Genomic DNA, 11,137 nt, shown 5'->3' with positions numbered 1-11,137 from the left:
AGTCGCTGCCATTGCTGACAGCGCCGAGTTCCTTCAATGAAAAGCATAGCGCCGAACGGCAAGAAGGTTAATAGCGAACGTCGAAGCACCTAGACCTAGCGTTTGCCGCGGTAGTGGCTACGGCTGCAAGCGGATCTGCGTGCGAAACCGGCGAGGTAATCAAAACGGCGGCATTGGTGGCTTTGATCGATGCCGTTTCGGACCTGCGGTCACGGCAAAAAGTCCGCAAAGTCGGACGGCGAAGGGTTCTTGCGCACGAAATTTCATACGTTTTATAGATTGACTTTATGGGTTCCTGGTGGTTCCGCGAAGCCGTCCGAAATCGGGCGTGCGGAAAGGCGGTCGTTGATTGTACACTGGAAACTCCTCCAGCCGACGACACGGCGTCAAAAGACGATACTCGAGCCAGCATTACCGCTACTTTCGTTCGCTTTCAATAAAATTACAACTAATTTTCCCCGATAGAAGCACGATATCCCTTAGTTTTCCCTGAGTATTTCCAGACTATTCAAAATCCTAGGTTTTCCCCATTGGTAGACACCCTGTTAATACACATTTAAATGTCTTTCTCATACTCTTAAATGAATGCATCATTGGCCATAGCTTCAACAGAATGCAGATGAATTGATTGTATTGATATGGTCACTTATTAGTTTCTCATAGATAATAAGGTCTCTTGGGCGCGCTGACAGGGTTGCAAGTTAGGTATACCACAAGAGCACCAGAAATACCACGCGAGCACTTTCTCTGTCATGGCACGACAGACATGCACCTCCTAGGAATGGTCGCTGGAGCCAGTAACGGTACGTTTCGTTTCAAGCGGGTTCATATGACACATAGCCTATTTATCAAAATGAAAACAAACGCGAGAATCCCAAACGATTCCTATAATAATAATTGTTGAAACAAATGTACCCGGCTGGACTGTGCAAATCTTTCGGGTGTTAATGCCATATGCCCGTGCCGAACGAACATGCTCAGAATGGTGATTGCAGTTTTGAACAATCACGCCAAAAATTGCAATTTATTTCCGCTCAGAACAGTCTGCAATGTCTCTTTTCTCATACTCCAAGATGAATATATTATTTGCCACACTTTCAGTAGAATGCACATGAATGGGGTGTATTGATAAGGTTACTTATCAGCTAAAACATGTTACGATCTCCTAGGTGTGTTGATAAAGATAGAACAAGTACAATGTCCACTAAATTATTTTAATATTCTCTGCGTTACCTATTAAGAAAGGACCACCAAATGGATAAGCTGGCTCTTTTTTTCTTTTGTACAACGCATGTAGTATACAGTCTGTCTGAGACGACGGCACTAAATGCAACAGTAATGAAAACCGGAACACTTATTACGCATGACAAGGGATTCATACCATGCACGATTGGCAAAGTGCGAATCAGTGCGAAACCATACAGAAGAAGCGAGAACACGAGCGCGCTTTCAAATCATGTAAACGACAAATCGACACTGTGCCCGAGTGGCCGACACTACAGGCAGCCGGTTCGCGCTACCAAATGCGCTGACCTAATCAGGGGCTATTGACGGAAAAGATCTTTACGAAAACTTACCGTTCAGTGTAGTTGACGTGTGATGCCACAAAAGAAGACACGAATACACAGACACCAAGGTACAGGCAGGCACCGCACACCACTGCGACAAGCGTTTACGTGCCTGGCGCAGTCGTTGAGAATTCAAATCGACGCGGACAGATAGGCGCGCAGCCGTTGCTGCCATTGAGCGTGCGCGGGCGCTCGGGGTGACGAAGGTGTGCGCGCTCCGAGAAGTCCGAGCGCCTTTTCCCGTTTCATTGTTTTGTCTCTCTCCCTCTCCCCCCCTCTCTCTCTCTCTGCGCGCCATGCGCGCGCGACATGTTGCTTTTCTTTTCCATTTTTCAGTTTTTTTTCATGGATGAAGGAAATACGCTGGCGCGTTGTATTACAAACGCTGTGCGCTATCGTGGGGAACTGGAACGCACACTTGGATGAATGCGCTGCAAGAGCCGTTACAAGGCCCACCAGGCACTTGCACTATCGCCAACGACGATGAATAATACAGTGCATTTCTGGTATATCTTCCAGCGTGCCGCCAAATGGTATACTCGCGCACATATTAGTGGAAATTTTCTTTTCCCATGATAGGTCAAATCAATCAATACAGTAATTACGTACGCACATGCTCGGCCGCACAGGCATACCGCCTGCGAAGGACTGGATGGGCGCAGAGGAGTTGGCACATATATTAAGTTAATTAGAAACTTTGATGAGTTGATATCTTGCAGGATATCAGTCAACGAAAAACCACCCGACGTTAGTGATGCAGTCGAGATATGAGGACAATGTGAAAAGTATCTGATAATCGGATGACACACAACGCGCACACCAAATGCGCGACATTGTTTCATTGCACAATCACAAAGTCTGCATTGTCAGCTTCAAACATTACGAGTCTCTGTGCTGTTAGCTTGATGCCTGTTTGGAATCCGCTTGTAGCTAAAGTTGGCGTTCATAACAGCTATTATCAAGATTGGATCGGCGTTTTCTTTGATTTATTCTACTGCCGTAAAATCATGCAAGTGTGGAGCCTGTCTTGGGATTACCGAGTCTGACTACGTAGATCATATTGTTGGGAGCTCGGTTTAGGGGAGGCAAATGATACATTTTTTGACAGGTTGAGAACGAAGAGTAGACTGGTTTTATTCCACAGTAAAACAGGTGGCTTCAACAACTCCTCTCCGGGGAACTCGGCGACCAACGACCGTCACAACTCCTGCACCGGTTGCGTCAGCTGCTGGGTGGCCCCTTTGCTAACGAGAGCCAGCTTCCACTTTTGCGCGAGGTGGTATATATACACTATCTGTATGCTAAACTCTACAAATAGGCTCTAAAGCAATCTCCGTAGTATACAACTTCAGTGGCTTATATCTAACGTAGCTCCGTATTATCCACCGGTACCTGCGCTTCGTTATAGCGTTCACGGGTTGGGCCTAGATTAACGACTCTTACATATAGTCAATCTATAGACGCCATGTAAACCTGAAGCAATAAGACTATTACAGTATCGGCTGTTTTCTAGTTCATCTCACAGCTTACCACAATCGGTATACGGGCGGTTCGCTCAAGTTAACATGACCTTTGGTGACGTCCCACTTACGGCCTTCATCGGCGGTGATATAAGAAACCGTGGAGAATAATTCTAATTCAAAAGTATACAGGGCGTTTCACCTCATTTGAGCCAAACATTAAAATATGCAAATGCTACGTAGCTGGAGAGAACCAAGGTAATGTTGTTTGCCGTCGCTTGGAGATACTCAGATTATTTTTTCCATTCCCCCTGACCAGATAATCACTTAATTAATCAACTTCTCAATTATTGTAATTAGATGACCAGTCACAAAGAGAAAATTGTAGAGCAACATTAGAAACTTCCGATACAGCTTCCTGTTGCTCAACACGTGCTACATGAGTGAGTGAGTGAGTGAGTGAATAAACTTTATTGTAGGTCCGGCGAGGACGCGAACTCGTCGCGCACCCGGCTAGTCCCACGTCGGGACCGGCAGGTCTAGCCCACCGGCCCGGTCGCGGGCACGCTGGACGGCCAGGATTTGCTTTTCTAGAGCGGGGCTACGCAAAAGCGAGTCCCACTCCTCCTTGATGAACTTGGGGTATGTCGACCCACACTCCCACAGCATGTGCGCTAGAGTGGAGGCCTGCCCGCAGGAGGGGCAGGCGTCGTCGCGATACACGTCCGGGTAAGCCTCGTGGAGAACGGACAGACACGGATACGTACTGGTCTGCAGAAGCCTAAGTGAAACGGCTTGCGCCCTATTTAACTTGGGGTGAGGGGGTGGAAAGACCCTTCTAGACATGTAGAAGAATTTAATAATCTCGTTGTGAGTAGCGGTAGCGTCCCTGTGGCCGTAGGGAGGAGGGGAGTCGGTGCTTCTTGTAGAGGAAGCGCGGTCGGTGAGGTCACGCGCAGCCTCGTGAGCAGACTCATTGAGGTTCGAGGGAGCACCCTCGACCGACCCTACGTGAGCTGGAAACCAGTGGATTGAATGATGCGTGAGAGCATCTCGACTCGAGCTGCTAAGAAGACGAGCAGCTTGCTTGGCAATGCAACCCTTCTGAAAAGCCCTAACTGCTGTTTTGGAATCGCTATATACCTCGGATCCACGACCGTCTAGCAGGGCGAGGGCGATGGCGGCTTGCTCGGCGACACCGGGGTCTGAAGTGCGAATGGAGGCGCAGTTGGAAATCTTGCCGCTGGAGTCGACCACAACGATGGCAAAGGTCTTCCCATCGCTGTACTCCGCGGCGTCGACGAAGCCTGCTCTAATGTCTCGTTGCTTGATCTGTTTGAGGATGGCTGCTGCTCTGGCCTTGCGTCTGCCCTCGTTATGGACGGGATGGACGTTTCGGGGCACAGGGGCCACTTCGAACTTGTCTCGAATGCACCTGGGGATCGGGGTACTGACCATCGGGAATCCCGCAGGTTGGTAACCCAGCTCTTCGAGGATGTGTCTACCTGCCGCTGTGGTGCTCAAGCGAGTGAGTTGCGCGCGTTCTTGGGCTTCGGCAATCTCCTCGGCAGTGTTATGCACCCCCAGCCTAAGGAGATCCTCGGTATGGGTCCTGATGGGTAGCCCGAGAGCCCTCTTGACCACTTTGCGGATGAGAGCGTTGAGTTTGTCTCGCTCCGCTCTGAGCCAGTTATGCATAGAAATTGTGTACGTAAAGTGACATAGTACGAATGCATTGATAAGCCTGAGGAGATTGTTTTCCTTCATTCCTCGGTGCCGGTTTGCTATTCTGCGAACGAGGCGGAAAGCGTTGTCCGTCTTTGCGATGATCTTGCGGAGAGCCGTTCCGTTCCCGCCGTTGAATTCGACAAACATGCCCAGGACCCGAATAACGTCAACCCTGGGTATCACCCCCCCGTCACAAGTGCGAAGACTGATGCTGCTTTCGGAGACTGGCTTCCAATCTTTGGGTCTGCCTCCCTTCTCTTTTCTGTAAAGCAGAAGCTCCGACTACATAACACGTGCTACATAAAAGTGTTTTCCCGAGCGTGAAAGAAGCCCGGGAATGCACGCAATAGGCATATATATACATATATATATATATATATATATATATAATTGTGGCTGTGGAAAACACGCTGGGCCCCTTAGTAACATGAAGAAAACGAGAGTACGACGTACGTTGCAGTTGCACAGCATATTTCACTGATGTTACGGCTGGTTCACCAGCCGAAACGTCCGTGAACTATACTGTGCAAATCCAACGTACGTCGTACTCTCTTTTTGTTCACTATATATATAGTCATATCATAAGAAACCAAGAAACCCTGACAACACAGGGGACATTACTTGTGCTTAATAAATGAAATAAACGATAAATTAATGGAAATGAAAGTTGATTAAGAAACAACTTGCCGCAGGTGGGGAACGATCCCACAGCCTTCGCATTTCGTTTCTTCGCATTTCGCAATTTATAGTTTCTTTATTTCATTTATTAAGCACAAGTAATTTCCCCTATGTCGTCCTTGGTGTCAGTGTTTATTGACTTCTTAGGATAAGACTAATAAAAATCGGGCCCCTCGGTTAACCCCCTTTTTTCTCGTTTATATATATATATAAATATATATATACACACATATATATGTCATCAGCCTGGTTACGCCCGCTGCAGCGCAAAGGTCTCTCCCATACTTCTCCAACTACCCCGGTCATGTACTAATTGTGGCCGTTGTCCCTACGAACTTCTTATCTCATCCGCCCACCTAACTTTCTGCCGCCCTCTGCTACGTTTCGTTTCCCTTGGAATTCATTCCGTAACTCTTAATGACCATCGACATAATGACATGTATGTATGTATGTATGTATGTATGTATGTATGTATGTATGTATGTATGTATGTATGTATGTATGTATGTATGTATGTATGTATGTATGTATGTATGTATGTATGTATGTATTTCATTTCATTTCATTTCATTTATTGATACTGTGAATCCCATCAGGGATTGTAACAGGAAGGGCGCTGTATGTTATACATAGGAACATGGTATAAGGTGTTACTTACTAAATCTTATACAATAAAAAACTTGGGCATATAACAATTTGATTACGTGATTATACAAGAGAATAACTAGAACGAAGAGGATATGACAACAATAATTACAGTTGCAGAAACCAGTTACAGGGTCAGTATTGAGGTAATAGCAGTCACTCAACAATCAAGGTTACAATAATGCCAACAAGAAAAGAAATATATTGCATCATTGCCGTAATTATATTCAAGCACAAACACCGTTAAATTAACAAGGCAACAAGGAACTACGTAAATAATGTGAAGAATTATTGCTGCAATGCGTATAGTTGATCCGCAATCAGGGTACCAAACGTATCTGAGGATGAGCTGTCAGTGATACTTGTGCTAAGATTATTCCATTCGCGTGTCGCCCTTGGAAAAAAAGAGTATTTGAAAATATCAGTGCGGAATGGAAATTCGCTTAATTTGTATGTGTGTTTACGACGAGTTATTCTATTCGATGACGTTGATATGTATTTCATAATAGGCAGTTTAAGTTGATTGTGTATTAACTGATACATGATTTTTAGTCTAGCAAGCTTGGCTCTGTTATGCATGGTTAGAAGTTCTGCCCGTTTCAGTAATGCTGTTGGTGAGTCTGTGATGGAGTGTTTATTATATATGTATCTCAGCGCTTTTCGCTGTGCCCCTTCAAGTTTTTTAGTCAGTTTGTTAGTAAACGGGAACCAAACGGTGTTGGCGTACTCTAGAACTGGTCTTATGAGTGTTTTATATGCGAGTAACTTTGTTTCAGATGGTGCTAGTTTAAGGCGTGTGTTAATGAAGAATAGCTGTCTTATTGCGGTTGATGTGATATTGTTAACGTGAGAATCCCACCTGAAGTCAGATGTTAGTGTCACACCAAGGTACTTATGCTCATGAACAGATGCAAGAGGAATGTTGTTAAGGGTGTACTGGAAGGCTGATGTATGTTTTTTTCTGGTTATAGATAATAGAACGGACTTTTTTAGATTGATATCCATCTGCCAGTCCTTGCACCACTGGGAAACTGCTGTTATGGCGTTATTTAAAGTTCTATGGTCATCAAGGCAGTTAATTTCCTGGAAAAGAACGCAGTCATCTGCAAAACGTTTGATATTCTGTGAAGCACATGCGGGTAAGTCATTAATAAAGATTAAGAATAATACTGGGGCTAAGACACTTCCTTGGGGTACTCCTGATGTAACGTTAGTTGTCGCGGACCTCTCGTTGTTAATTTCAACAAATTGTGTGCGATTACTAAGATAGATCAAGGATAGGGCTGCTTCCCAAAGTTAGTTCTAGTTTTGCAAGAAGTTTAGTGTGTGACACGCGGTCAAATGCCTTCGAAAAGTCTAAAAATATGAGGTCTATTTGTTTCTGGTTATCAATGCTCTTGGATATGTCATGTGTTAATTCAATTAATTGCGTAATAGTAGAAAGGCCTTTACGAAAGCCATGCTGACAAGGGGTTAGGATATCATTTACTTCTAGATAAGCATTTACGTGTTTTAAAATAATATGTTCTAATAACTTGCATACTGTACTGGTTAATGATATGGGTCTGTAGTTTGAAGGATCAGATTTATTTCCTGATTTGTGTATTGGTGTTATTTTGGCAGTTTTCCATTCCGTAGGAAGGGTGCAGGTGGATAATGATTTGTTAAAAAGGAGGATTAGGAATTTTGCCATCCACTTGGCATATCGCTGAAGGAATATGTTAGGGATGTTATCAGGCCCTGGGCCTTTTTTTGTGTCGAGATTTAGTAAAAGATTTAGTACTCCTGTTTCTGTTATAGTTAATGGTTCCATCTTCACACTAGTGCCGGAGGTTATTCCTGGTAGTTCTCCGTTATCAGATGTAAAAATAGAGCAGAAATAATTATTCAAAGAAGTCGCAGCGTTTTTGTTATCCGCAGGAGATGTCATTCTTTCGTCTCGTTTTTTAGGGTTTAAATAACGCCAGAATTTTTCGGGAGCATTCTTTATCAAGTTAGGAAGTGTGTTTGTAAAGTAGTGTGATTTGGCCTTCTTAATTTTTGTTTTCAAATCGTCCACGGCGTAAGTTAATTGTTGAGCAGTTCGTTGTGAGGGATGGGATTTTTTATTTATTCTGATTCGGCGAACTTTCCTTTTTGCATGAATAACGGTTCGAGTTATCCAGGGATTATGTTTATGAGTTTTCTTAGTTTTCAAGGGGACGTAGTTACTGATGCAATATGACACAACGGACTTAAATTCGTGCCATAAAAATGCTATGTCTGTGTTTCCATCATGTGCGAGTTGTTTGAATGACGATAGTTGAAATGACAGTGTATCAATGATGCTTGTATCATCAGCTCTGTTGTAGTCTTTGTACGTTTTTGTTGGTTGTGAAGAGGGTAGCGAATCTTGATACGGCACCTCACACAATACTAGTTTGTGATCTGACAAGCCCGTTGAGACTTCGAATTTAGCGTTATGGGTGGGGAAATGATTGCTTAAAAATACTAGGTCTAAAATGTTAGAACTGGATCCTTGTACACGCGTAGGTTCAGTTATTATCTGGGTTAGGTTAAAAGAGAGCATAATGTCGAAAAGAATATCTGCGCAAGGTGAACGGTGATGCAGTGTGTGCCAGTTGATATCAGGGAGATTAAAGTCGCCTAGTAATATGAGCTTGGTGCCCTTCACATGCTGCTGCATATACACGTGCAATGATTGCAACACATTCAAATCAGTAGAAGGACTACGGTAAATGCATCCAACAATGAAGGTGGTTGTGGCAAAGCAAAGTTTGCAAAATACAGCTTCAACACCCTCAACGTCAGGCAACTTAACGTACGGAATTTCCTTTTTTATCAAAATAGCAACGCCACCGCCTCGTGTTGGCCGATCTTTGCGAATAATGACGTAGTTTGGGGGAGTAATTTCGAAGTCTTTGACGTCTTTGGTTAGCCAAGTCTCTGTTATGCCTATAAATTCCGGTTTGAAAGCTATTAACATTGATTCGAGGGGTCCGAGCTTACTACTAACACTTCGAGCGTTAACATTACCGAACGTTATTTTGGATGTTAGGGGCGGCGGGGACGCAAGGTTCGCGTACCGACGTCCTGGTTTTTTGTATCGCTTGAAGTGGACGTAATGGGGGTCACCTCATCATTTTCCTCGTCCCAAGAATAAAGGCAACTATTAATCTTTAGTTTGTCGTAGACCAGGGCCACTTTATCACCGGATTCCTTCCTTGCTTTTCCATATTGCCATAGCTTCTTCCTAATATCTCGAACTCGCGGTGAAAAGTCTTCGCTGATGGCGTAATCAGTATCCCTGAGTTTTTTACAGTTACGCAAAATTTTTGTTTTGTCTCGGAAGTCTAGGAGCTTAAAGATTATTGGTCTTGTTTTGTTTGCCATTGGTTTGCCTAGTCTGTGTATGCGTTCTATTGCCACTGCTTCTAACTTCAAGGTATGCCTAATGACCTTTTCATTCACCGCGCGTTCCAGAGATTCGGTATTTTCTTCTGTATCTTCCTGCATACCATACACAATAAGGTTCGACCTTCTGGATCTATTCTCTAGATCGTCTTGATATCTTGATATCTGATAAACTTGGTGTTCAGTGTACAGACATTGAACGTTGGCACAGGCTTGGGGTGCGTAGAGGTGATAAGCCACGTCCTGCTATTTTCAAATTTTTAGACTACAGGTCAAAGATTGCAATATTAAAGAATGCCCGAAAGCTAAAAGGTACAGATATATATATAAATGAGGACTTCTCTGAACGGGTTCGAAAGATACGCAAAGCTCTTTGGAGACTTTCTGTAAATCAAAGGAAAAATGCATCTACCGTTCGTCTGCACTATGATTCCTTGCTGATAGACAATGTACGCTATGTACTGAATGAATCAGGTGATTCAATGATTAAAACCAAAAAGCAAACCTCTGCAGCACATGAAACTTGACTGCATTCCGATGCTAATTTCTCGCTGGTAAACGTTAATGCCCGCAGTCTTCTTAACAAAATTCAAGACTTTCACCACCTCGTGGCATTTTATCATCCTTCTGTGATTTGCGTGACTGAAACGTGGCTTGGTGAACACATCTTAGATTCTGAAATTTTACCACCAGGTTACAGCGTCCTCAGGAAAGATAGAAGTGACCGGCGCGGTGGCGGTGTGGCACTCTTCGTAAACCAAAACATTGAGTTTACAGCATTGCCTGACGTTCCTAACTGCGAATCAGTATGGTGCAAAATAAGGCTTTGTGGATTCACTTTGGCTGTAGGAGCTGTTTATCGACCCCCTGACACGGATCTCAGTGTCGTTTCCGATCTTACCGATTATATAACCAAACATAAACTTAACTGTTGTAAAATGTTACTTGCTGGTGATTTCAACACCCCTGGCATAGATTGGCCAACGCTATCTGCTGGTGGCCGTTACAAAGCCATTTGTGATTACTTGATTAACATGTCTATTTCTTTCGATCTAACGCAAATTGTGAATTCCGCAACCCGAGAAAGCTCAATTTTAGATCTTGTCTTCATAAATGAGCAACTTAGACAAAATGGTTACGATAGTACTATCGTTGAAGGCCTCTCGGACCACAAGGGGGTCATTGTTTATTTGAATTTAGCAACTATGCCTAAGCGCCCCTCACATCAGACAGTATTGAACTTTGAACGTGCTGACGACAACTCCATAACTGAGTTGCTCGCATGCTCTTTTGATGAGTTTTCGAGTTGCGTAAACCATTCCTCTGTTAACGTGTTAGTGAACCGTTTTTACTCAATTGTCAATCAATGTATAACTGATTACATTCCAACCAAGTGTATAAAGCGCAATCCCAAGCACCCTTGGTACACACGTGAAATTATACACCTAATTCGTCGCATCAGGCGTCTGCGCAAACAACCCTATGCAAACAATCCAATGAAAGCTTCATTATTGACCACACTTAAAAACAACTTAAAATCTGCTATGTCAAGTGCGAAAAGTTTCTATTTTAATAGCACCTTGTCATACTTCATTAAAAACAAGCCATCAAAGTTCTGGCGAACCATCAGTCCACCAAGTCAGA

This window comes from Dermacentor andersoni, chromosome 1, assembly GCF_023375885.2.
Source record: "Dermacentor andersoni chromosome 1, qqDerAnde1_hic_scaffold, whole genome shotgun sequence".
NCBI lineage: Eukaryota > Metazoa > Arthropoda > Arachnida > Ixodida > Ixodidae > Dermacentor > Dermacentor andersoni.
This window is presented reverse-complemented; position numbering follows the sequence as displayed.